Source organism: Macrobrachium nipponense, chromosome 16 (assembly GCF_015104395.2).
Source record: "Macrobrachium nipponense isolate FS-2020 chromosome 16, ASM1510439v2, whole genome shotgun sequence".
NCBI lineage: Eukaryota > Metazoa > Arthropoda > Malacostraca > Decapoda > Palaemonidae > Macrobrachium > Macrobrachium nipponense.
Window position 1 is genome coordinate 33,623,204 of NC_087209.1, and position 26,873 is coordinate 33,650,076.

Here is a 26,873-nt window from a genome sequence, read left to right on the forward strand (position 1 = left end):
CCCTCCTGGAGTCCAAATGTGGGTGCATTTCCTCTTCTCCGGAGAACCTGAGGCGTACTTCATGGACCCCTTCCTCAGGCTCCAGGGGGGACTTCCACTTCGGAGTCTGAAGAAGCAGGAGTATCCGTGGAGGGGGACCGCTTCTCTTTCCTATCCCTCTTGAGGGAAAAGACTTTAAAGGGGGAAGTGACTTCTTCCCCAACCGCTCCAATTAGATTAAGTAAACCCTCGAGTGTGGGAGCGTTGTCAAACTGGAAGGCTTCCCAGATGGTTTTCAGAGCTTCTGCACTGGAGAGTTTTCCCCCCCAACTTGAGGGAGGACAGGTCGTGCTCCATCGCGGCAGAGGACACGCGGAAAGACGCACCATTCGTGAACTTTGTGATCACATGGTCCCCGTTCTCTCGTGGAGAGCCTGATGCGGGTTTTCCTTACCCCTGGCAGCGAGAGAGTGGCGCAGTCGACAAGTCCAGTGAAGATGGATGAAAATCCCCTGAACTCGAGTTGCCCCTGGCAGGGGACCAGTCTTTCTTGGACTTCTTCCTTCTCTTGCTATAGACCATCCATTGTGCTGGAGTCCACTCCCTGCACTCATCGCACGTGGCGGACTGGGAGCATTGTTGTCCTCTACACGGTCACATGTTGAATGGGGATCCACCTCTAAATGGCTCATGAAAGTCTCCCATCTAAGGCCATCCCTGCCAGGGAACTTCCTTATCATAGGTGCAGAAGGCATAACTGCACAACATGAACAAAAACTAGAGTCCACAAGTACAACACAAACAAAGGAGTGAGACTACCGCAAACACGTGCGAGGTCAGCGCAGGTCAAGCGGGGAGAGGTAGATGACTTGACGACACCATGGCTGGATCTAGAATGGAGATTTGGGCCAATCAGGTATGCAACTCCCACTCTCCAGTAGCTTCAGGGCACAGGTGTGTGTGTGTGTGTGTGTGGTGTGTGTGTTTTTCACACCAGCCAGGCAGCAAAGCTGTTGGATCTTACTCCTATTTTAAAAGGACAAGGGTTTGGATACGTGTCTGAACAAATTCCAGTTAAAACAAAGTATAACATTCTTGCAAAACTCAAGGACTCGAGTTCTTTCAACTTATACTCTACATCTGTATGTAGAGATTACTCGATTTATTCTAATATGTACAGTGATATTTCTTAAAGGTTTCTGCTTTCCTAATGCAGATTTTCAGTTAATAATGAAACACCTAGACAGTGCATAAAAATATGCAATTATGTACTGTACAACTACTCCTCACGAACCCGGTCCAACTAGCCGAAACCCTACATGGACAAACTAGAATATAATAATGAGCTGCTACCTCCTACTAAACCACATCCAATTTCAACGACAAACAAGTCAACAGCAGTTATAAATTGTCATTTACCATAAATCCAAAAGTAAAATAGGGTAAAACATACATCTCCAACTATGCACAGGCTCCCTAAACTTGTAATCCTTCATTTTCAACAAATTCAAACTTTACTGCCACTGAACAAGACCATCACTAATTACTGTGGTACCTCAGCTCACAAACAGTCCTGTTCACAAACAAATCAAGTTACAAATCTAATGTTAAAAAAAAAAAATTTTCTAGTTTGCAAACCGTGCTTCAAGCCACGAACAAACAAACATCCACAGAAAAGAGTTCGCTGGAAGCACCGAACGCTTTTTAAAATGTGTTTTGACTGTTACTCAGTCTTTTTAATATTAATTATTTACTCTTTTACTGAAGAAATAGTAATATTGAAAAAGGAACATTGTATTACTTCTGATGTTGCATACAGCCAGAAAAAGCTGATTTGCTATGAACAACCAAATCTGATAACAACAGCGGTTTGATTGCATTTCAAATATCATACGAAAGTAAAAAAATACCATAGTTACGTTACGTTGAGTAGAAAAAGACTGCTGTATTTTCACATTACTATATCCTTATTCACTATGGAGAAAAAATTGGCAAGGACATATACCACTAATGTAGCTGAAGTAGAGGAAAGAATGTTCATCTGCTAATGACTATTATTGTGCATCAGCAACATGGATGAAACTTCCACAAACTTTGGTATAGTACCATTAAACTCAACCATAAACAAAATTTGAAAGAAATATGTTTTAATCAAAACTACTTGGCATGAAAGAACACATTTTACTGTTTTCACTCCGATAAAAGATGAATATGTAAAGCTCGTAGTATTCTGAAGAAATCAAGTGAAAATATCGAACGCAATGCATGCAGTGGGCCCCCCGAATTCAAGGACTCACGCATTTGCGGATTTCTCTTTGGAGCATTTCCACGCATTATTCATGGAAAATTCACCTATTCGTGGTATCTATCTATGACAAATATCTACAAATTCCTGTTTTTTTTATCAATTTCATCATAAAATGCACAGATACGCATCCCTAGCGAATACAGGGGGACCACTGTATGTTGATTTTTTTATGAAAAAATGTCATAAGAATGCAGTTTACATAGTTTTGAATGCACCCAAAGCATTAAAAGTAAGGTTTTCTTAGGATTTTTTATGATTTTCCGGTTTACGACGATTTTCGGCTTACAACGCGTCTCAAGAATGGAACCCTCGTCGTAACCCGGGGACTGCCTTTACATACATACATACACTGTTATTACTATATTTACGTATTTCTATAGTAAGTTATTCAAAATTTAAGAAAAGAAATGTCACAATACTTGACAGAAAGTGAACAAAGGTCCAAATTGTTGCCAATGCCTTATCATTCTCTCTCTCTCTCTCTCTCTCTCTCTCTCTCTCTCTCTCTCTCTCTCTCTCTCTCTCTCTCTCTCTGTGTTATTGGCTGCACATACAGTGGTACCTCGACATACGAAATTAATCTGTTCCGAGGTGGCCTTCGTATCATGAGCTTTTCGTATCTTGAACCGCATTTTACATGTAAAATGTCTAATCCGTTCCAAGCCCTACAAAAACACCATAGTAAATTATACTTCCAGGCTTACAACACATGTTCTAGGGTTACGACGCTGATCCGACGGAAGAAATATGACTCCAAAAAGGCAAAATACTGTACATACTTGAGTAATATTCAACTGCATGTAATGTTCAACCCCATTTTTACTGCACATATTAGGACTTTAGCATATGTCACTTAGCAATAAGCCTAGCCTATGTTAGCTGTTGCTACTGTAGCCTAGTCTATGATTCTGACATCTAAACCTAAGAAGTTAAAAGCTTAGAATATGCCAATAAAATGTATAAATAATCAGTATGTACTCATTTCAAATAATTATTAATTAATCATTAACTATAATACACAAACAAACAAACAAAACCTTCCCACCTTTTGTTTACATTCAGCACTTACGAGTACCGAACGATCACCAAGCAATCACTTTTCCTAGCACACAGTAAGCCATAAATTTTCATTATCTACAACAGTATAATAACCATTCATTTCTATTCTTTATTCTATCTTTACCTAATGGAGATAGCGAGTTACTGACAGCTATAATGAAACATTTACGTAATATTAAAACAGAAGAAGAATTCTAGAAAATACATATTTGTTGGCTTCGATGATAGCAGTCTGATTTATATTATTTTATGATATCTAATTCACAATTTTTTTTATTAAATGTATTGCATGTACTCACTTCAAATAATTATTAAGTAACCATTAACTATAATACACAATCAAACAAAAAAAAGCTTCCAAACTTCTGTTTACGTTCAGCACTTACGAGTACCGACGATTGCCAAGCAACGACTTTCACCTAGCACACAGTGCATACAGTATTCAAATTTTCATTCTCTCTTCAACTACTGAAACTTCCAAACAGTATAATAACCATTCATTTCTATTCTTTATTCTATCTTTATCTAATATTTTTTTTATTAAATGTATTGCATAAGTTTTTCAATTTACAGCATTCTTTTACCAATAGAATACATAGAGCACAAGGGGTAGATGCTGACCAATAGGAGAGCAGGATCTTACTGGGTGACTAGCATCAGGAATCAATGGGAGTTTACTCAGTTGGCAGCGCGCGAGTTTTAAAATTGTTCTCGGTGGTCCGGGCGAATCTTGGGACTTTACAGCAACAACCTTTTGTAACTTGGACTATTTTCGTATGTAGAGCCAAAAAAATCTTCGTATTTGCTTTCGTATCTCGAGTTTTTCGTAAGTTGAGCCTTTTGTATGTCGAGGTACCACTGTATATATTTCTAATAGTAAAATGATTAAGATGATTTTGAAATTATATTACTAATATAATTTCAAAGATTAATACAATAATAGAATAATAATTTAATGTATATATTTGATGTATATTTGGTATTTGAACTTACAAGATAGTAAGTTGCAAGCTTTTTAGAGGGGGGGGAGGGTTCTAAGTATTCGGAGATTCTAGCTATTCGCAGGGGTCTGGTACGCATCCCCTGCAAAAATGCGGGGTTTACTGTACTTCTACTTAACCTTACAGAATTTTTAACTTCTCACTTACAACTAAAGCTTTAATTAAGATATATGTAAGTCTAGAATTATGACTTCATATTGACAAACTACTTCATAATATAATATAGTACCAATTATGTCCAACATCAAAGACATGCATATGCTCAGATCATTAACAAACTTGTTCTAAAACTGCCATACTCATCATCAAACCACCCTCCCACCTAATATTAGTCATTCCACAACCCAGTTCTCATCAACCAGATAATGCATGCAGTTCAAATGTTAATGATGAATTAAATGTTAGTGATGAATTTGCAAAATACATACTCTAATTTGTATTTTTCCTGTGCATAAACACTAGAGCCTTTTGTGTTGGAGCATCCTTTGGCATAAACTGAAGACAGTGGTTAACTTTGTTAACAAGGTAAGATAAGCAGTAGTTACCGGAAAGGGAGGGCTGAGTGGGGGGAATACCCCTCTCACTTGCTATCACAAAGCACTTTTTCGCTCAGCCTCTATAGAAACTGGGATGGTTGTGGTCAGCACTTTGACATCAGGTTTTAGTTTATAGTATACCCTGGAAAAACACACATTACTCAAGAAATTTATCTTTTGTTCTTACCAAAATACAAACCACTGCCTTTTGAGACTTACTCCTCAAGTATGAGCTCATCTCCATTAGCAGACTGGATGTTAAGGAACCAATCCAGAAATGACATGATCCTGGTCGGGAGTGTGAGCAAAGAAAGGACTCCTGCCACCCCATACTCAAGTCTAGCATAAGAATGACAGAGCAGTAGGGCTCCAGGCCTGAGAAAAGGTGAAGTCAGCCTCACTCTTCAGAGATGCAAATGCTACCCTAATCAGGGTTGCACAAGTCCCAAGGCAAATAAGGGATTTTGACGTAAGGAAAAATCTAATTTTCTGGGGGGGCGAATTTGGCTTTCGGGTTTTGCGGCCCAGCGAAAATATCCTTTAATCTATTATTTCTAGGGTAAATGTACTAACACATACCAGAGAATAAATAAAATAAAGAAAAAGGTCAGTATAACTGACTCGCTCACCCTCCAAGAGGGTGTCGGTATGAACACTATGGCGAGTGAGACCACTACCACGAGCCAAATGCCAATAGAATTCTCCCACTACAAAATCCCCCAAGAGGAGAGCCGTCCCACAGAGTGGGCAGCACTTACTACTACTACTCCATCCCATGCTGCCGACTGCTGCGCCTCTGGTGGCCATCCTGAAGTCAGCAGACAATCTTGGCGATGGGATGGGTAGGGCGGGATTTCGCTGGCGACACGAGCCAATCGCCCAGAAATAGATTTTTCCTTACGTCAAATCCCTTTTCTGGGCTCAGACTCGTGTCGCTGCGCGAAATCGTACCAGAGAAATAGCACAAGATTGTAAACAAAAACAACAAAATAAGAGGTCTCAATTAAAAGATAAAATAAAAGTAAAAGAATATAATTGCTAATAAAGATACATATACACAGTGTTATACAAAAAATAGAAATATTGCTTTAAAATTACACTTAATTCTAATAATATTTCTTAACTTAAGGTAATTTACATATATACAGGAGTAATATGTCATATATGTACCAAAATAGTATCTGTGTAAAGCTATGTATCAAAAAATTCCAGAGCAATTAACATAATAAGTTGAACAAAACAAACTCAACAATAATAATATATAAAGGAATGTATATGACTTAATATACAAAACCCGTAACCATTACAATAAGATGTATCTCCTAGCATAAAAATAAGGAGATGACATCCACGAGATCAATATCCATCATCACATGTGAGTGTCCCTAGCAAAAAAAATAAGGGACACCCACCACAACATCATAAAAGCAGCTAAGACACAAGGTGACCGTAAATGAACCAGGCAGGAATAGACGAACTGTTGGGTGAGGCAGGTAGAAAGGAGGACTGGATCTTCTACTAAAGATTAGTTAGAGTCAGGGGAAACTATGTTCCCCGCTGCAACTGCTGAAAATTTTAGAGCTTCCAAGGACTTTAAGTAATGACGTTTGAAGACTGTCGGTGATTTCCATCCAGTATACTTTTTCAACTCATCGAAGTTCATATGTTGGAAATAGTTAATTGAGGTGGCTACTGCCCTGACATCATGTGCTTTTGGGAAAGAGTCAGGATTGGCTTGTTTAATGAAGTACAGGATTTGTTGCCTGATGCCTTTAATAGATAAAGTGCCACCTTTTTCTCTTTTAAAGAGAGGACCTGATGAGGATGAGGAGGTCCTAGATAGAAAGGCTCGTAAGGCTGAAACTGGGCAAAGAGATACATCTTGTGGAAGGGGTAGTACCTTCCATGGTTCCCACCTCATCAAAGGATCTTCATTCTTAGCTATAAAGCTACGTTCCGGAGAAAGTAGCACTTCCCCTGTGGGAAGGAACTGAATATGATCCGGATCTCTGGATAAAGCCGACAGTTCTGAAATTCTAGCTCCTGAGGCCAAGCTTAATAAAAATAGGGTTTTTCTTAAGAGCATCATAAACGAGCATGTGTCATTATTGGTTTCTGAAGCCAGCTTTAGAACATCGTTTAAGAACCATGATACTGACGTAGGCCTTACAGAAGGTCTAAGTCTAGCACACGCCTTGGGAATAGACGAGAAGTAGGAATCTGTCAAATCTATGTCGAACCCAAATTGAAAAATCTTTTCAAGGCTGACTTGTTTGTCGTAATTGTGCTAGCTGCTAAGCCTTTTTCAAATAAGGATCTGAAAAAGGATATAGCTGAATTGATTGTCATGATCCTAATATCTGATTCTTTCAGGAAGGTTGCTAACTTTTGACAGCAGCATCATACTGTCTCAAAGTTGAATCTCTTTTATTCCATTAATTTTATCGGATTCCCAAGAAGAGAATATTCTGAGGGTCAATATTCGCATCTCTTTTCGCTGCAAACTTCATGAAATCCATAAAGTTAGGGTTTTAGAATCCCTGAGGAAGCGAACACAGTCCTCGTTTGTACTGACTGGGAGAGCCTGGGATTGGGGATCCGAAGAGGGCGAAGACCCAGTTCCAGAATGAGAGGGTACCAATTGCTCTTCGGCCAGTCTGGGGCTACTAGAGCCACTTGACCCTTGAATGTCCTGAGTTTGTTTAAGACCTTCATGAGAAGATTCACTGGAGGAAAGACATAAATCTTCTCCCAGTGTTCCAGTTTAGAGCCAGGGCGTCCGTGGCATAGGCCAGAGGGTCCAGGTTGGGGGCCACATAACACGGGAGTTTGTGGTTCGCTTGAGATGCGAAGAGATCCACCTGTAGACCTGGAACTCTCTGAAGAATCCATTGGAACGAACTTTTGTCCAGTGACCCATTCCGACTCTAGAGGTACTGATCGGGATAGAGCATCTGCTATGACGTTTCTCACTCCAGCTATATGAGTGGAGGAGAGATGCCAACTGAACTTGTCCGCCAGGGAGAAGATGGCTATCATGACATGATTTAGATGACGTGACTTGGAGCCTCCTCTGTTTACACAATGTACTACCACTGCGCTGTCCAGGACTAGCTTTATGTGGGAGTACTTTGGCGGACGTAACCTTTTTAGAGTCAAGAACACTGCCATTGCCTCCAGTACGTTTATATGGAACTGACGGAACTGAGGTGACCACGTTCCTTGAACCTTCTTGAACTGGGAATATCCTCCCCAACCGCTTAATGAAGCGTCTGTGTGGATGGTGATCCCTGGTGGAGGTAACTGAAGGGGGCACTGACATTCGACAAGTTCTTGACTTTCGCCCACGGCCGGAGTCGATTCTTTAGAATCAGAGGGACTGAGGATAATTTGTCCCTGGACCTGACATTTGCTCGTGAGCGCCAGATTCTGTTAGGTCTTTCAGTTTGGCTTTCATTAGGATGTTCGTCACTGATGCAAACTGGAGAGAACCCAGGATCCTTTCCTGAGATCTTCTTGATGCCAGTTTGTGACTCAGAAATTGCTTGACTGACTTCGCTATTTCCTTCCTTTTGGATGATGGAATCGACAGAGTAATGGGAGGATAGATTCCATTGAATGCCTAGCCACTGAAAGTTTGACTCTGGAGTGAGTCTTGACTTGGTCCTGTTTATCTTGAAGCCTAGATATTCCAGGAACTGAATCACTTTCAGTGTTGCTTTGTTGCATTCCTCGACTGTTGAAGCCCAGATCAACCAATCGTCGAGATACGCTACTACCATAACCCCTTGCGATCTGAGTTGTTGAACTACTACTTCCGCCAGCTTCGTAAACACCCTGGGTGCTACGTTGAGCCCGAAAGGAACTACCTTGAAGGAGAATGTCTGGTCTCCTATCTTGAAGCCCAGATACGGACGGAAGTGTCTTGCAATAGGGATATGATAGTAAGCGTCTGTAAGATCGATAGAGGTGGTGACGGCCCCACGGGGAAGTAAGGTCCGCACCTGCGAGATCGTGAGCATCTTGAACTTGTCGCAGCGAATGGACTAAGTTTAAGCGGGACAAGTCTAAGATTACCCTTCTTTTTTGTGAGCCTTTCTTTGGCACGCTGAACAAGCGTCCTTGAAATTTTAACCTTTTTGACTCTCGCTATAGCTCCTTTCTGAAGGAGATCCTCCGCATACTCCGTCAATTCCTTGGAAGGAAGTTGGCGGAAAGGTCTGGATTGGGGGTGGGTTCGCTAACCAGCTCCAGCCCAGGCCTTTTGACACAATGCTCTGAGCCCACTTGCTGAAGTTCCACCGGTGGCGAAAGTGAAACAGCCTCCCTCCTACCTGAAATTCCTCATTGGTTCTGGTAGCCTCCTCGGCCTCCCCTGAAATGCTTTCCCCTATTAAAGGGACCTCCTGATCCTCTCCCACGAAAGGGACGCTTACCTCTGCCTCCCTTACCCGAGCGGTCATACTTCTGTGAAGCTTGACCCTCGAAGACCTGGTTGTAGCTGGGGAGAGAGGGCGTAAGAGGGGTGGAGGGCTGAGGCTGAGGGGAGATAACATAAATCGGCTGCGATTGAGCCTTTGAGGTGGAAGGTTGGGCTGTTTGCACCAAGGGAACAGCCGGAACTTGCTGAGAAAAGCGTGGCTGCTTTTTCTGGTAGGGCTGGAAACGTCTAGGTTTCCTTTGAGCCTCACCCTTACCGGCTAGGTCCTGTCGTCTTTTGGCCGTAAGACCCCAACGGTCCTTAAGGCTCTGGTTCAATCTCGTAGCCTCTGACTGAACCTCCTACACCATCGCTTCTGGGAAGAGGTCTGCTCCCCAGATGCTTGACTCAAGCAACCTATTCGGCTCGTGCCGAATAGTTGCTTCTTGTAGGACATGTTTCCTACAATTCGTCCTAGCAGTGGCAAACTCAAACATATCTGACTGCACCGTTTGAGTCAAAGATTTGGTAAGAAGCTTGAAGAGCGGTTCCGACCCATAGGCAATGGTAGCCACCTCGGTCATAGCCATGGAATTAATGGACCTGGCTAACCGCGATTTGGCATCGAATTCTGCCTGAATAAGGCTATCTGGAAGCCTAGGTAGCTTCTCACCAAACTGCTCCATAGCACAGTCCGGTTTGAGTTTGCCAGCTGAGAAGGTGTTAGGTAAGTCTTCCCACAATTCACCGGCTGAAGGAAGTAAAGGAGATGTAGGATCTGCTTCCTTCAGTTGAGGCATGGGATCCCCCTTCTGGGCTGCTGGAATGGTAGATGTCGCGATCTTTGTCAGGAAAGGGAGCGGGGTACTCTCATCCATCGTAAAGATCGTGAACGGACTCTTGAAAGGTTGGATTTTCGTGTTAGAACAATCCATGTCCTCTAGACACCTGAGCCATTCTCTCTGAGCCTGGTCACGTGAATAGAGGACTGTCTCCTTTGGTACTTTATCATCACCCGGGTCATGGCTGAGGCGGTGAGCCTGGCGTAGCCGATGAACGGAGGCGAAGGTCTTCCGGGTAGAACTCGAAGTCCTCAATCCTCCGAGTTCCACATTCCGGGATAGAGATGAGCCCGTCTTGGAAGGGGGCGTATGACGCTACTCTCCAAGGGTTGTTCATTGAGAACGGAGGTAGAGAGTCATACGGGGGAAGTTGGGCTCCACCTGTGTTGAAAGGTGGAGGAGAGGCTAGAGGAGCTTGGCTCAGTCCGGCTATAATGTTGTCCTGAGAGGTAATCCTATCCGACAACCGAGAGATCATTTGTTCCATGCTATTTTTCAGAGACCCAACCAGATCGCCCACCTGTTGTAACAGACCAGCGTTGGCGTCCAAAGCCGGAGCTGCTGCGGAGGTGGAAGGGTGGCCCTGAACTGGAACCAAGGGTAACGGAACTGACGACTCCGCTGGAGTGTGAGATCTCTCCCTGGAGGATTTATTCCTCGAGGACTTAGAGCCGGACCAGAGCTTTAGATCTCTCTGCTCCGGGATTCCTAGCCGGAGACTTACGAGAAGAGGATGACGCCGAAGCCGTCTTCTTAGACGACGACGACGTCTTCGTCAAGGATTTCACTGCTTGACCCTTGACCTTGGGTCTAACTGAAGCGTCAGGAGAAGTATATAATTCATTACCCTTAAAGCCTTGGAAGGATGGAGAGGTTGCAGGAGTAGAAGAAGCAGTTGCACCCAAGGGTATCCCTTGGGTGTCCAACTTACCTACCTCGACCAACAGGTCGTCTACACCTACCATAGGTTCCACATTGATATCAAGCGTCGCGACTTCCGAGGAGATGTCCTGGCCTTGGTCCGTCAACGAGGCAGCCAGCTGTTGCTGGATGAAAGCGATAGTCGGGGCCGCCTCTGCTGGGTCGACGTAGCCTGTCGCCTTGCCTCCGGGGAAGATTAGTACCGCCAACCTCTTCTCCAGGATGTAGGGCATACCCTTGGCGGCGTTCTTCCCGAAACCGCCGACCCAGGCCCGCAGGGTTGCCAGTGCGGTATCCCTCACAGCCGGAGCCTGGAAGAGAGGGTATTGATTAGATTTAAGAATAACTTAAAACTAAAACTAACTTAAAGCGTAACTTAAAATTATAGGGGCTATAAGACCCCCTGAATTTTTCCTTAAGTTAGAGTGATTAATGTAAAAACTTAAGCACTATAACAAATGAGGACCAGATATCGGAGTTGGAATACTTACCCCGTCTAAGAGCTGGCTCACCAGATCGTAACAGATGGTACACGTCTCGTGGTACCAGACCTGGATGTCCCCGTGCGGAGTCGCGCATGGAGCATGGGACCGGCAAACTTCGTGTCCACATGGGTCCTGAAGTGTGGCGGCGCATCCCTTGGATGCTCACAGTTGGTGGTCTGTAAGTGAAAAGACACATGAGTATCTTAAAGACTATCACTTACAGGCTAAAGGACAGAAGAACTCCGTTGCATGCCGGAGCTCGGAAAAAATTTGGGCATAACCCCTCCCTTAATCGCCTGAATAGGCTATAACCCCGGAGGGATCCGGTGAGACAGGAAGGGAGGGGGGATGGTTTAAGGTACTTAAGATAAACTTAATAGTTTAACATAATAGATCTTAAACCTAAAAACTTCGAACGTACCGGACTAAGTCCAGTGCGTGGCGGAGTGTTGTAACTCAGCGGGACGGAGTGGTTGGTTAGAAGGGACCGACTGTATGCTCCGGTCCACCCTGCTGGGTGGACTAGCACCTTTCCGCTGGATGCCAGGTCTCCGGTGGTAAAGGAGCCCTAGTAAGGTGGGAAAGAGCAAGAGGACATACAGACTCGGGCTAGTAACGGAGCGACGGGGTAGCAACGGAGGGGGGAAAGGCCAGTCCCCCCCACCTTACCATCCGGCCGTACCGAGAAGCCGGAGAGGTGACTGGACAGGCGTCTGGCTGCCTCGTGATCACGTAGTGACCACGAGGCGATAAGAACAAAACAACTAAGCCTAGAAACATAACCAACTGATCAGAGAGATGTTATCGGGAAGCAACCGAACTGAAGAGCGGTAGCATATAGGCCCAATGGGCCATGACCTAGGCTAAGCAAGCCAGACGCCTAGCTAACCTAACAAATATCACATAATTAATTCAAATGAATAATAAAATGAAAGAAAGAAAACAATATAGTAGGAGAAAAAATCCAGGAGGTGTACGACTAACTCGAAGGCAAGTCTAACCACTCCAAAGCCAGCCGAGGCCGATACTAAGAGCCGTGGCTAGGGTCTGGATGGAAGGAGCCTACATAAGGTAAAAGACATGCATGCATGACAAAAACCGTGTAGACCGTACCCTAAATAAAGCGGATAATTAAAATAGAGCGTACATAAGTAAGGGGATGTTCTGGGTATGGGCGACCCAGAACGAACCCACCACGAGGCAGAACCATGCTGCCATGCTTCCGACCTAGAGTTCGTATTTATACCTAAAAAACGGCAAATACGGGCTCAGGGCCGGAAAAAAACCAATTAGCAATAACACTGAGTACTTAAACTTAGCTGCTGCGATGGCTGCACGCTCCATGGTAAATAAATCCAAAGGAAAGGGCACAAAAAACACCGAGTAAAAAATGGCACGTGTGAACTGAGTGCGCTAACTGAAAAGGATGGCCACCAGAGGCGCAGCAGTCGGCAGCATGGGATGGAGTAGTAGTAGTAAGTGCTGCCCACTCTGTGGGACGGCTCTCCTCTTGGGGGATTTTGTAGTGGGAGAATTCTATTGGCATTTGGCTCGTGGTAGTGGTCTCACTCGCCATAGTGTTCATACCGACACCCTCTTGGAGGGTGAGCGAGTCAGTTATACTGACCTTTTCTTTTTCTTTATTTTATTTATTCTCTGGTATGTGTTAGTACATTTACCCTAGAAATAATAGATTAAAGGATATTTCGCGCAGCGACACGAGCTGAGCCCAGAAATTTATATTTTGGAATGACAATGTAGCCCCACTGCCCACCCCCTCTTGTTTAAATGAAGAGCAGAATGGGTCATATCTTAAGTCACCAAAGCTCTATGACAATGCTCAATTGAACAACCACTTACATCTCACTCAGGCCAAGCTGCTGCTCTGAAGGAGCAGGAAGAAGGTAAAATGGACAGCAGCCAGTCACTCTACAATTCAACCCCAGCTTTCCATTCTCAGAATACCTTACGCGAGATGCTTTTCTGCTCAAAAGGAGCTGGTTGCTAATAAAACCTGCCGAGCAGCTAACACAATATATAAAATTCTGTGGTTGAATTCCTTAAAACAGACTAAGTAAAGGTGATTTAATGCTGCAAACTAACTGTCTTCATCACACTGGTACCAAAAGTTAATCCAAAATGATAAGAATGGCTGCAGGCCCTGCTTTGTTTTTGCCTCAGGAGCATAACTGACTACATCAGACACGTAACTGATGTCAGAAAACCACAAGAGGGCTAGTATTTTTAAACATCTTTCCCCTTGTGCTTGCCAGTACATACTGGCAAGAGAAAATGACTGTCGACATAAGAGATCAGGTTCTACTCAGTAGCATACAAGGCTCACACTGGGAGTAAATGCCTCTTGTTCAGACCACGAGAAGATCCTAGGGAGGGGTAACAGAAGCTATGTCTCACATCAGACTGCTATTCCTGAGTTTTGCCAAAAACCCTGGAATTAATGACCACGAGTGACTCCAACCCCATGCACAACAGATGAAAAGGCAAGAGACATGCACTACTACACTTCACTGAGGAATGACAGTCCTGTAAGTGAAGTTCCAATCCAAGGCCTGTCTCAGGGGCTCATACAGAGCCCAAGCAGGCTACAGAAGGCAAGATTCATGTCCCTCCCTGGAAGCTAGAGCCTTTGGAAGGTAAGACTAAATAAGCTTTCAAATGGCATATAAACAGCTTGGGAAAAACAGAGATCTATGCCTTTCAGTCTGAATGCCAAGTTACAGAAAGGCAGCTAGCCTTTCATAATAACTTCAAGGAACTTGGTTCAACAAAAGTAGATGAGGAGGTTCATGATCTGCTGAATGGAAGCTACGATCAGATAGATAGTCCCGTGTTCACACAGATGGCCCAATCCCCTTTTAGGAGAGTTGCCATGGGGAATCTCTCTGGGAAACTGCCAAGAGCCAGCACATCAGATAACAATCAGCGTGATATCCATGAAGAAATAATACCAAGATGCTTGAGCCATGGAGTGATCAACACAATTGACCACCCAGTGGAACACTCCTACTCTTTCACAGGGGAAAAGTGTAGGAGTTCAGAATGTTCCAAGGCTGTGAGATGTATTCGCAGGAGAACAGATATCCGAGAGCTCACTGCTAGTTGCCTGGCAAACTGGTTGATCCCTTGTGAATATCAGAATTTGAACTTCCATTCCATCACATAGACACTAAGACTAATACTAGTCTTTATTACATGCCACTTCTAGTTGAGTTGGTCTACCAAAACATATTTCCAACATGGAATTTACCTGGCTAATGGCTCGACGATACAGTGAGCCTCCACTCATATAGTATCTGCTTTACCAACTGACAGTGAAAGGAAACTATCCTTTCCCCCAGCTTGTTAATGCAAGTCACTACAGATGTGTTGTTGCTTAACAACAACATGAAATAACTTGTCAAACAACAGTGGAATTGCAGGACTACCAGCACCACTTGCCTTCCCAAAAGTTTATGTGCAAATGATGATCATCCTTGGCCCAGAAACTTGAGACAAAGAAGTGCCGTAAGTGTTCACCAAATATGTCTGTGAGCAGGGATGTCGAAATTTCGACGAAAGATTTTTCTTTGCCGTAAGTTATAAAATACTGTGTGTTTTTCTCTTTTATGTAAAGTGGAAATGCATAGTGTATGAAAGAAAAGAAGGATATTGAGTTTTGTAGTAGTATTTGTATTTCATTGGGAAAAGTGTTGTCTTTGGTTATTTTGTGTATTAGTTTGTAAGTGTGCATGGAATAGCAATTAAGAAAAGCCTCTTGCTCGGAGGAGATACTTGATAGCCTCCAACCATGAAGAGAGGGATTCTACCGACTGGTGGAATCTTTCCGCATGTGGCTGACACAGGAGATGCCACCAAGGGGGAGTTTCCCTCGGAACATCCGACAACAATGACAGCAGATCTTGAAACGATTCTGCCTGAGGCCACAGAGGGGTTACCAAAGTCATCCTGAGACCCTGCGAACTCATCAGCCTGTTCAGAACTTGACGGATCAAACAAAACGGAGGAAAGGCATACACCTCCAGGTTGTCCCAGGGATGTTGGAACGCGTCCCCCGCTAACACTAAAGGATCTGGAACCACTGAACAGAATATCTCATTTCCTGTTGAACTGAGTCGCAAAAAGGTCCAGCATGGGTCTCCCCCAAACCTGGAAGAGCTTGTCTGCTACTACTACTTGATGAAGGGAACACTCTGTGCCTAGGATCTGATCCCGACAACTGAGTTTGTCTGCGACCACATTCCATTTGCCTGGGATATACCTGGCTGAGGGCTCTACCGAACTGCTGACCACCCACTGGTGAACCTCGACTGTCAAGGCGTGAAGTTGACATGAAACCAGGCCTCCCTCCTTGTTCACATAAGCAACCACTGTGGTGTTGTATGACATGAGAACGACAGAATGACCTTCTACCCTCTCCCAAAACTCCTTCAGACCCAGGAAGGATGCCTTCAACTCCAAGACGTTGATATGCTGCTGTCTGACCTCCAAACTCCAAACGCCTGAGGCAATGAGGCGCCTAAATGAGCCCCCCAACCTGCGAGGGAGGTGTCTGAAAACAGAAGGAAGTCCGGTGGGAGAGAATGCAGAGGGACACCCTTCAAAAGATTTTGGTCGTCCAACCACCAACGAAGGTCTTCTCTCATTTCCGGAGACATAGAAACCTTTAACAGGGGTGAGTCCCCCGCCAGAGACCAAAATTCCCCCATTCTCCATTGTAGAGACCGAAGATGAAAACGCCCATGAGAGACCAGCTTCTCCAGGGAAGACAAAACTCCCAGAAGAACCTGCCACTGATGAGCTGACTGATGTGGTTCCGAAAGGGAGTGGCGCGCCACCACTCGCAACTTCTCCAACCTCTGATCCGACCGGAAAACTCCCCCTCAAAGTGAGACCACCTTGACGTGGTGAAGGGGCTCTTGAACCCCTGGAATTTGTTCCCGGGTTTGAGTCCAAGTCTCATGTATTAAAAATATTAACATTTTTTTTGAGTAATTTAGTGGAATTTTCCACTTTTTGAAAAATTTTACTGCTTAGGTGAGTCTGAGAAGGGATCGTGCTTGGAAGGGGTTTGCATTCAGAGCTAATTGTGGGAATTGTCGTGGTTGAGTCGCCACCCGATATGGTTTAGACCTAAGAGATAGTGATGGGATTTTCCTATTGCCATCTTCAGGGCGGAACCATCTCCAAAAATCAGCCCATCGGAATCCAGGGGGGCTGGTGTTTGGGGATGGGACTCCTGGCTTCTGTCCGGAAGCCCACCAATATATTTGGAGTGGGGAGTCAATCCCCATTAGTGGGGGCAGAACTCCCAGCAGGCGGACTGGCTTATAACTGGGCCACTGCAAGCATATTGATGCCATCCCGAAAGGGTAGGGTATGGGGTGGACTATTGGGAGTAAACTCTAACTTGTGCCATTAGTGGAGAATGCAAATATCTGACTGATCCACGATACTTTCTTGATAACCCAAACAGTTTTGGGTGTGTTGTGGGGCATGGACAGTTTGTTGGGGTGGGGAGTCTAGGCATTAGAAGCTATCTGGGTTTCCCTTTCTGATGTGCTGTTGGGGTCTCGGTGGGGCTCTTGGGTGTTGGGTGCACACTTTTTGGACTTCTGAATGTGAACTGGCATAATTCTATGGATTTGGTCACTAGTTTTCCCTCCCCTGGATCCGACGACTTACTGGCACTGGCAACGACTTCTGGCATGAACATGGATATGAGCTTGGCTATCGGACAGAACCAAACACCGAGACACCAAGGTGTTAGTAAATCTGGTGGATTTAATCCAAATAGTAGAGTCCTTCATTGCACTAATATAAATTTGTCATTAGATTATGAGTATTTGTACAGTGTAATGAAACAATCTGGTAAAGTGGAAAGAACGAAATTACTTTTAGAAAAAGAGAAGCAGTCATTTTCTGCTTATGTTAAATTTTCCTCACCCTTGGAAGCTAGTGAGGCACAACAAAGACTCCGTGGCCACATTCTCAATGATTCAGTTCTTAGCACAAAATTGTTTTCAGTGAAAAATTTAAATGATGAGCCATTTGATTTTATCCCTAAGAATGAAGAACATGGACCAGCCCCATGTACCAGAGTGCTTCCTACCCCTATATGGCAGGTTGCTAGCTACAAGGAGGGAGGGAAAAATTTTATAAAGGCTGCTGAATGTATTGAGAGCAAGGTAGGTTCCATTCCCATTGAAAATTTAAAATGTTACAGAAAAAACTTGCTAATAAAAGCTGGTAATGAAACCCAAGCAATTTTACTATCTAATTTTAAACCTCCTGAAAGTGGAAATATCGAATGTATGTCATCACATAGACTCTTTAACACACTGAAAGGGGTAGTATACTCAAAAGACCTGCATGTTTTTGAAGAGGAGGAGATTCCCCATTGATGTCCTCCTTTTGTATCTCACGTAAAAAAACTAGGAGGACATGCAGCTATCCTTTTAACCTTCTCCTCCAATTACTTACCTGATACTATCATTGTTGGCCATGAGAGGATGCAGGTTAAAAGTTATAAAAGAAATCCTAAACAGTGTCGCAAATGTTTTGAATATGGCCACATTCAAAAACTCGTGTGAAAACAAGAAAAGATGTTCTGTGTGCTTTACAGAGCATGATAATTTTGACGATTGCGAAGCAGCCCGGTACTGTTTTCAATGTAAGGGTGATCACTCTACAAATTCTAGGCCTTGCCTCAGATACAGTGACCGATAATGAACGTATCAGCATTAGTGAAGCAAAGCATGTGATAATGGGGGCAAACAAAAGTGCCAACTCCACCTATGCTTCAATAATAAAACCAGCAATGTAAGGCAACTAATCACTGCATCTGATAGTAGGCATCACACACCTGCTACTCAATTGACTGTAAATAATGAAAATCCCCAATCTGTCAAGAAATTTTCATCGGCTAGTGCCTTGGAATCCAACACCAAAAGTTGTCCTTCCAGAAGCACAAAAAACTCACCTCCCAAAGTCAATACAAAGGTGAATTATATGATAGTTGCAGACTCGCCTCCCAAAAAAAGGGAGCCAAAATCAATTAATATTTCAGGAAGCTGTTCCAAAAACACTTCCAACAAGAAAAAGCCAAGGGAGCAAGCCCAATTAGATAGAGCTAATTCGGAGCCATCAATTGTCACAGCCACAAACAAAAATGATAATTACAACCACCAAGCAGCACACAAAGAATACACCCCCATATAATGATAGCTTTAAAATTAAAAGCTCTAATGGGTTCAGTGTTTTGGAAGAGATCTCTTCGCCTAAAAAGGTGGTTCCAAAAGCAGTTTCAGGCCAAAAACGTGAGTTCTGGTCAGTCTTGCCACCCTAAGACAAATGAACATTGTGATTCACAGAATGACAGTGGAAATTCTGATCAGGATCATAACAAGAAATATGGTCAGCCAAAAATCATAAATTCAAATGAAAAGGGATTAAAGAAACAATCACTTATAAAGGAGAAATTTCCTCTCCACACTAGGAACAGTACTTCCCCTCCAAGGAGTGGGAAGTAGCACATTTTGCCACCTTGACATTCATGTTCGATATCCTTCAGTAGAACTGTAAAGGCCTCAGAGCCCGTAAGAAGACCTTAAAGTCTTAATTTGTAAATCCAATCCAGGGATTATATGCCTGCAGGAGACAATGTTAGGCAACTCTCCTCATAATCCTGGACTAACTCATTCAATATTCAACTCCTCTCCCCCAAGTGGTGGTCGGGCCCATGGAGGCGCTGCAAAAAAGGACTGTACTGAAGAAGAGATTAGGGGAAAATTCTTAGAGCAGGACATTACCCATGCCAATTATATGAAAATTTATACAGATGGATCAAAGTCTGATAGTGGTGTTGGGTGTGCTGTTATCCTTGGTGATACAACATATACAGCTAAATTCCCTGACTTTACATCAATATTAACAGTCGTAGTCTCTGCCCTAGATTTAATTCTTCAAAGTAGTGACACTAATTTTGTCATATACTTGGATTCTAAAAGCCCTTTAGAAGCTATTAAAAAATTTAATAGCTTTCATCCGTTAATTCACAACGTTCAGGAGTTGCTTTTTTGTATATATTGTCTGCATAAGTCAGTCTCTTTCTGTTGGGTCCCTTCTCACGTGGGGATTCAAAGAAACGAGACTGCAGACAGAAGCGAAAGCTGCTAGCGTTTTACCAGAAACAACTTTCTGAAAAGTGTCTCATACAGACCTAAAAGGTCCTATTAGGTCTTATGTATTAAGTAAATGGCAAGAAAGGTGGACTTCTCCTCTTCTTGCCAATAATAGTAAGTATAGAAATCTTAGGAAAAATATACTGCCATGGCCTTCGTCATTCCAGCTCGACAGATGAACAGAGGTTATTCTAACGAGATAAAGGATTGGGCACACATATTTAACCCATCAGTTTATTTGAGAAAAAGCAGCCCACCAGAGTGTGCTTACTGTGACGAGATACAAACAGTGGAGCACAATCTGATGGTTTGCCCCAGATATTTTAACCAAAGGGAAAGATATTTCCAGGGTAAATCTCTCGAATATCTTGGGAGATGAAGCAGATATTTCTGCTCTCATCTTTTTAAAATGTATAAAAGTTTTTAATAACATAGTTAATTATTTATATATATATCTACCAGATTTTCAGACCTTAAACTACTTTAAATTAGTAATTAGTACGCCACTCATTAAACTTCATATTTTTATTTTATTTATTAGTCACATCTAATTTCATGAATCATTTCTTTCACTAATTCATTAATTCCTTTACCATAATTCAATTTAACCTTCATTATGGCACTGAATGGCCTTCTTGGCCCCAGTACCTGGCCTTTAGCCCTAAATATCATACATCCATCCGACGGGAAACCTCTTGCAACCTCTGTATCGATGACCATGTCCAGGTAGAGAATCCTTTGACTGGGTGCGAGGTTTGACTCTTCCCAGTTGACCACAATGCCCAGTTCCAGACAGAACCGAAGCAGACTATCTCCATCCTGCAGCAGCTTTTCCCTGGAAACTGCTAAGACCAGCCAATCGTCGAGGTACCTCAGCAAATGGATCCCCTGAGCATGGGCCCAACTTGATATGAGAGAGAAGACCCTTGTGAACACTTGAGGGGCTGTGGTCACACCGAAGCACAGGACTTTGAACTCAAAGACCTTGTCCCCTAGAGAGAAGCGAAGGAACTTCCTGGACGTCGGATGAATAGGGATCTGGAAGTATGCGTCCCACAAGTCTATCAACAGCACGAAGTCGCCTTCCCTCACAGCTGCCAACACTGAACGCGGGGTCTCCATCTTGAACCGTGTCTTCCTGATGAAGTGATTCAAGGTGGACAAGTCAATCACAGGTCTCCAACCTCCCAACGCCTTGTGCACCAAGAATAAGTGACTGTAAAACCCCGGAGATGGACGCACCACTTCTTCTATCGCATTCTTGTCCAGCATCTTCTGCACTTACTCCCAAATAGCCAAGAACATCAGAGAATCTGGAGGATACGCCCTCCTGAGCTGCGGCTTGTCCGAGAGAGGACAGAAATCGAATGGCAGTAGGTACCCCACCCGAAGGACATCTACCACCTACTTCTCCGCCCCATAACTTTGCCACTTGGCCCAATGGTTCACCAGGCATTCCCCCACCCGTAGCACAGGCGAGGGAGAGGTGCCTAACCTACCAACGGCCTCTTCTTGGCTTAAAGGAACGGGAGCGAAAGGGACGTTGGTCCTCTAACCTAGGCTGGGACGAATGGGGAGGCCCTGCTGAAACCGAACTCCTCGACGGCCTACCAGGCGACGATCTTCGTGACTGCTGCTGGGCAGGGGGAGGAGAAGGAGCCAGACATCTCCGAGGGCGAGACTCCGACTTAGACACAGCCTGGTGCACTAATCTGTCCTTGGAGTCAGCCTGGTGTCAGTCTATCATATCCTCCAGCTCGGTCCAAGGGAACAGAAATTGAGACTCCAACAGCTTTTCTAATCAGGAGAAGGTTAGCCCATAAATTAACACCAAGGTGAGCGAGCCATATACGAAAATGCCTTGCCTCCAGACTGCAACAAACGCAAGAGAGGACGCACTCACCAACCCTTCTGGGGACCTGTCAGAAGCTATCTTGGCAATGACCATAGACCAGAAGTCCAGCCAAGAAATTGTCTGCAACATGGAGGCTGCCATAGATTCCAAAGCTGAGGCATCCTGTGGAGACAGGGATGGAGCCACCGACCTCACCTGCTCCAAAGTCAATCCCGGCTTCAGACGAATGACGTCTGGGGTTAGATGACAGCCCCTAGAGCGAAGCAAACTGTCCCCCCAATCTGAAACAGAGGCGTTAACCATATGCAAGACCAACTGGACGTGCCCCGACATAAGAAGTTGAAACGATGACTTGGGATCCTGCATAGCTCCCAGCAAAGCTTCCAAGCAGGAAGGAGTGTAAGACGACCAAGCCTGAGTCCTACTCTCCAAATTGTTGAATCCACAAATGAGATCGACAACTTCTGAAAAGGAAGAGAAAAACTCTTGCATGTCTCCCGCCTCCTGCTCCAGCAACAGAGACTGACAATGAGAAGGGAGTGCAAGCCCATCTAAAGCGCCTTCCTCGTTTAAATTAATGGAAGAACCAGCAGCCAAACAGCCCAAAACACACAACTAACCTGTCTGGGCTGGATCCAAGCGCCAACTCCAGCGATGAACCAACCACAACACCAGGAGCATCACTACGTACTCTCCCAACAGATGACTCTTTAACATGGCCGCGAACAGGCACGGGCGTGGCAGATGTACGAATGTGAGTTGGAGAGGAATCCTGAACACTCAAGATCGAATGAGAATCCCTCTGAGCCAAACTTCTGGAAGTACCAGGGAGAGGGGCAGGCAAACACTCCTGCTGCAGCAACTCCGTGCTCACAACCTTCGACCTCTTGACAGGCGCCTTGAGATCCTTACAGCGACAAATAGGCCCTGGAGAAGGAGAAGTGGGAGCACCTGCAACATGTGCACAAACAAGGGAGGTTGCAACACGCTCGTGACTCGATGCAGAGGACAAAGCAGCCACTGCAGATCGCACATGGGAAGATACACTAACACCCTCCGAAACACCAACACTCTCAGGAACACGGGCGTTGTTCCTCACTCACAGGCAAAGAAAGAGCAAAGTCCTTAGCATTCCAACGCTTGATACGTCGACACGGCAGAGATGGGGGAGGAGAGGAAGACAGCACTGGCTCCTTACGCAATCTCTTCGCAGGAGGCAGGGGCGATGTAACACGCTTCCTTCCAGTCCTCCCAGCCGACATGGCAGCCAACTTATCTTCTAAAACAGTGTCATCAGCAAGAGAAGGCTCCGAAGACATGGAAGGCAGATGCAGCGAACTGGATGGCCGACATGACGCCATGGCAGCATTGGAGACGACTGGGAGTGACCTCATCAATGGAATTGATGTCATCGATGGAAGTGACGTCATAAGCGGTGATGATGTCACGGCTTCCCCTCGATCCGAACAAGAAGCAGACGCCACTGGTGGAGGGATACAAAATGACTGACCTCGTGACATCACTAGCAGGGCTGACACCACGGCTTCCCTCCGACTCAAAGAAGCGGCAACTGTCACTGGCGGAGTAATACAAAATGGCTGACCTTGGTTACCCACGAAGACGAGGCCAGGAGGAAGGGGGAGGGCCTGGACAGCATGAAGAGGGGGTATCAAGCATCCACGAAGTGTGTCGGCAAACCCTCCAAGGATGGAGAACCCCTTAGCCCAGAAGTGTCAAACTCAAATCCTTAGGGCCATCAAAGATTTGGTAATTGCTTATTCCTTATCACTCATTTATTAAGATTTCCGATAAAAGAGCCTTATTGCCAGCAATTATAATATGAAATTAATAAATTATTGTCATATGAATGAAAGGCAAAACTTATTATGTCTCGTTTTAACAGTTTAGTAACCTTAGTTAAATTTTCCTCAGTTCCAACAGTTATAGTAGCTTGAGTTGAAAAATCTCTAGGCACCTCATGGGCCACTTAAGACCATCCCACAGGCCACATTTGGCCCACGGGTCATGAGTTTGACATCTCTGCCTTAGCCCAAGCGTCTTCCAAAGCGCCACCATCTTGGATGCCTCTGACTCTGCAATAAAAGACAATGATGAAGAAGCCTCCTCCCTCTTGGGAATCAAATTAACTCCCGAAGAAGAAGGGGTGACATTACAAAAATGAGTCTGAGGGCCTCCCGATACTTCCAATGATGAATCAATGGAAGAAAAGGAAGAGGACAAAGGCATAACAATACTATGGGGTGTGATCGCACCAGGAGATGAAGCATCAAGAAGAGGAGAAGAAAAACTCTCCCACGAAGGAAGAGTAGAAACCCTACGATGCTCCCTCTTGCTATAAAACAACTTCCACTGCTCTTTAGGCCATGCACAGCATTCCATGCAAGGATTCGTTATTGTACAAACATTAGAGCGACACCTACTACAAGTGATGTTGGGGTCGGTCGCAGCCGAAGCCAAAAATACGAGAACACGGAAAACCTGGAGTTCCAGGCACACACGTTGACGAGGCCGAGAAGGAGCAGAAGCAGCCATAATAACAGCACACACACACACACACACTAAACACAACTGAAACGGGCAATGAACCAGGAAAAGCCTGAGAGAGGTCAACCACAACTCTCGCCCAGGTGGTTAAGAAAAGACTGACGCGGTGGCGTAGATGCGTGGTCCTTCACCACTCTTCACCCAATATATGCATGCACTGCCAGATCTCACAAGATTCCTTGCTGTCATGTTTTTTTTAACCGGATCCAGCTAGGCACTAGAAATTATCCTATTGTTAAGCCCCAAGTTTTGTTCGCATAAGAACAAATTATAATTACTGCTCACACAATAATCATAACAGAAAAGAAATAAAAGCAGTAACAAATTTTTAGCATATTTGTTGAAAAATATTTACATAAAATTTACCAAGAACGAAAATTCAGTAACTTTTTTTTTTACTTTCATGTTTTTTCTAATATTTCTTTGCAATTTTCTATGTAAAATTACATTTACAACCGACATACTATCGTAAAAAACAATAACAAAATACAACAGCAACCCCTTGGTATATTTACAAGCAAATTTACAAGAAGACGTCATGTGAGAGGGAGACGCAGAACATTCCCCCTTCATGATCTTAGTCAGTATAAAAGTTGCCATAAGTGAATTTAGGGGCTATAGAAGTATTGGCACCTCTTTCCCACCCGATTCTTTCCAAATTGATGGCGCATAATAATGTTTAACTACAGGATCAATTCGTCCACCAACCCAAACCTGTTATTGCTACTCCTGAGGATTAATCCGTCCAATAAGGGTTAAGAAGAATTTGAGGTCGTTGTGCAAAACTAAAATCAGCTTGGCTAATAAAGATTTTGATCTAACCACAGAGAAACAATTGTCTATAGAGTTGTTAACCCTTAAACACCGAGCCAGTATTTCCGAAAGTGTCTCCCGTATGCTGGCAGCAAAAAAGTTTTCTTCAAAAAATCACAGCATGCTTAATTTTCAAGATTAAGAGTTCATTTTTGGCTCCTTATTTTGTCATTGCCTGAAGTTTAGTATGCAACCATCAGAAATGAAAAAAAATCATTATCATATATAAATATTGGAATATATGAGAGCCCAAACAAAAATTTCATATATAATTGTATACAAATCTCACTGTGAGCAAAACAGTTAAAGCTAATGAGTTAATTATTTTTTCGTTGTATTGTACACTACATTGTGATGATTCTGGTATATAACAAATTGTATAACGATCAAAGCAACACAGAGAAAATATTATCACAATATGATGCATGAATTCGTAAGGCGCGGACGTAAAAAAAGTTGTTTTCAAAAATTCACCATAAATCAAAATATTGCCCTAGAGACTTCCCGTTTATCGCAAAATGAAGGTAATTGATTGAATATTACTAGACTGTAAGTGTTGTAGCTTACAATTGCAGTTTTCGACCATTTCATGTCCAGATTGTGTGACAACATGTGGAAAAGGTGGGAGAGGGAGTACTTGACAATGCTAAGAGAGACCCATCAAGTAGGAACAATGCATAGCTCTTGGCCCAGGATATGGGAAGTATGAAGTCCTCATTCATGATGAGGGACCAAGGAGCAAAAGTTAAGTTGCGCCAAGTAGTTGAGTATGGGACGAGATAAGGTCCCAAGGGTGGCTACTCTAAGAACAGCTAATAGCCAGCTCATGAGACCTGTAATTAAGTTATACCCTCTAGAGCTGTGGCAGGGGAAAGAAAAAAAAAAACTGATCCTGTGAAGAAGATATTCAGTCAAGCACCCTCCCGGGCAGAGAAACTGCTCAGATAGCATTAATAAGAACAGGACTATTGTAAAGAATGTAGATATGAGTTTTTCTTATGGGGAGAGTGTCGAAGCTTTGACAAGAGAGATTGTTTGTTGCCGTAAGTTGCAATGTAGTTTGTGTATATTTTTCTCTCATTTACATAAAGTGGAAATGCATATTATATGCAAGGAAGATAGTATACTGTGTTTTGTTGTACGTATTTGTATTTAGTTGGGAAAAGCATTCCTCTTTGGTTATTTTGCCTTATTAGTGTGTAAGTGTGCATGCAATAGCACTAGAGTATTGGTCATCAGTAGTTTGTTGATTTGATAATGAGTCGTATGTTTGTTGTTGGTCAGCCACAATTGTGAATTCAGTCTTATTACAGTCCTCGTACAATCAGGCGGTTGTACTGGGAATGACTCGCATAATCACAGTTAAGTTGCCTTTCTATTAACGTTGTCCTACGACCTCCACAAAGTTATCAGGATCTCCCGAGCCTAGTGATGTTCTTTGGATGAGAATAACGAGAAGAGACCATGCTAACTCTGATCTCAGGCAATTCAGACTAGGAATAATGAGTCCTCCATTCCATTTATATATACTCATTAATATAAACAACGGACTGTAATGTCTTGACTGTTATTTAGAATGAGTAAAGTAATCTGGGTGTCGTCAACCTCATCTATCACTTAACAATCATCCTCATCTATCATTAATTTATTGTAATTCATTAACTACCATTCCATTCAATCCCATCCCACTTTGTAGACAAGCATTTTATGTGTGTATTTTTAAATAACTTCCTCCCGAATGTTTTCGGGAAACACTGTAAGAGTTTAGTTAACTAGACTTATTGGGCTGGTAAATCTTAACTTTATAATAATAATAATCTGGATGTCGTAGTATAGAACTTAGAATATGATTAGTTAATACATTTCAATTTGCTTTAAACTATATGAT

The 26,873-nt window shown here is 43.6% G+C and overlaps 1 protein-coding gene across 1 annotated transcript in view; it reads right to left on the bottom strand.

The window, feature by feature from the left end:
- The window catches only part of LOC135195652 (tetratricopeptide repeat protein 17-like), a 156,822-nt gene that overhangs the window by 104,881 nt on the left and 25,068 nt on the right, over positions 1–26,873 (bottom strand). The window lies entirely within an intron of this gene.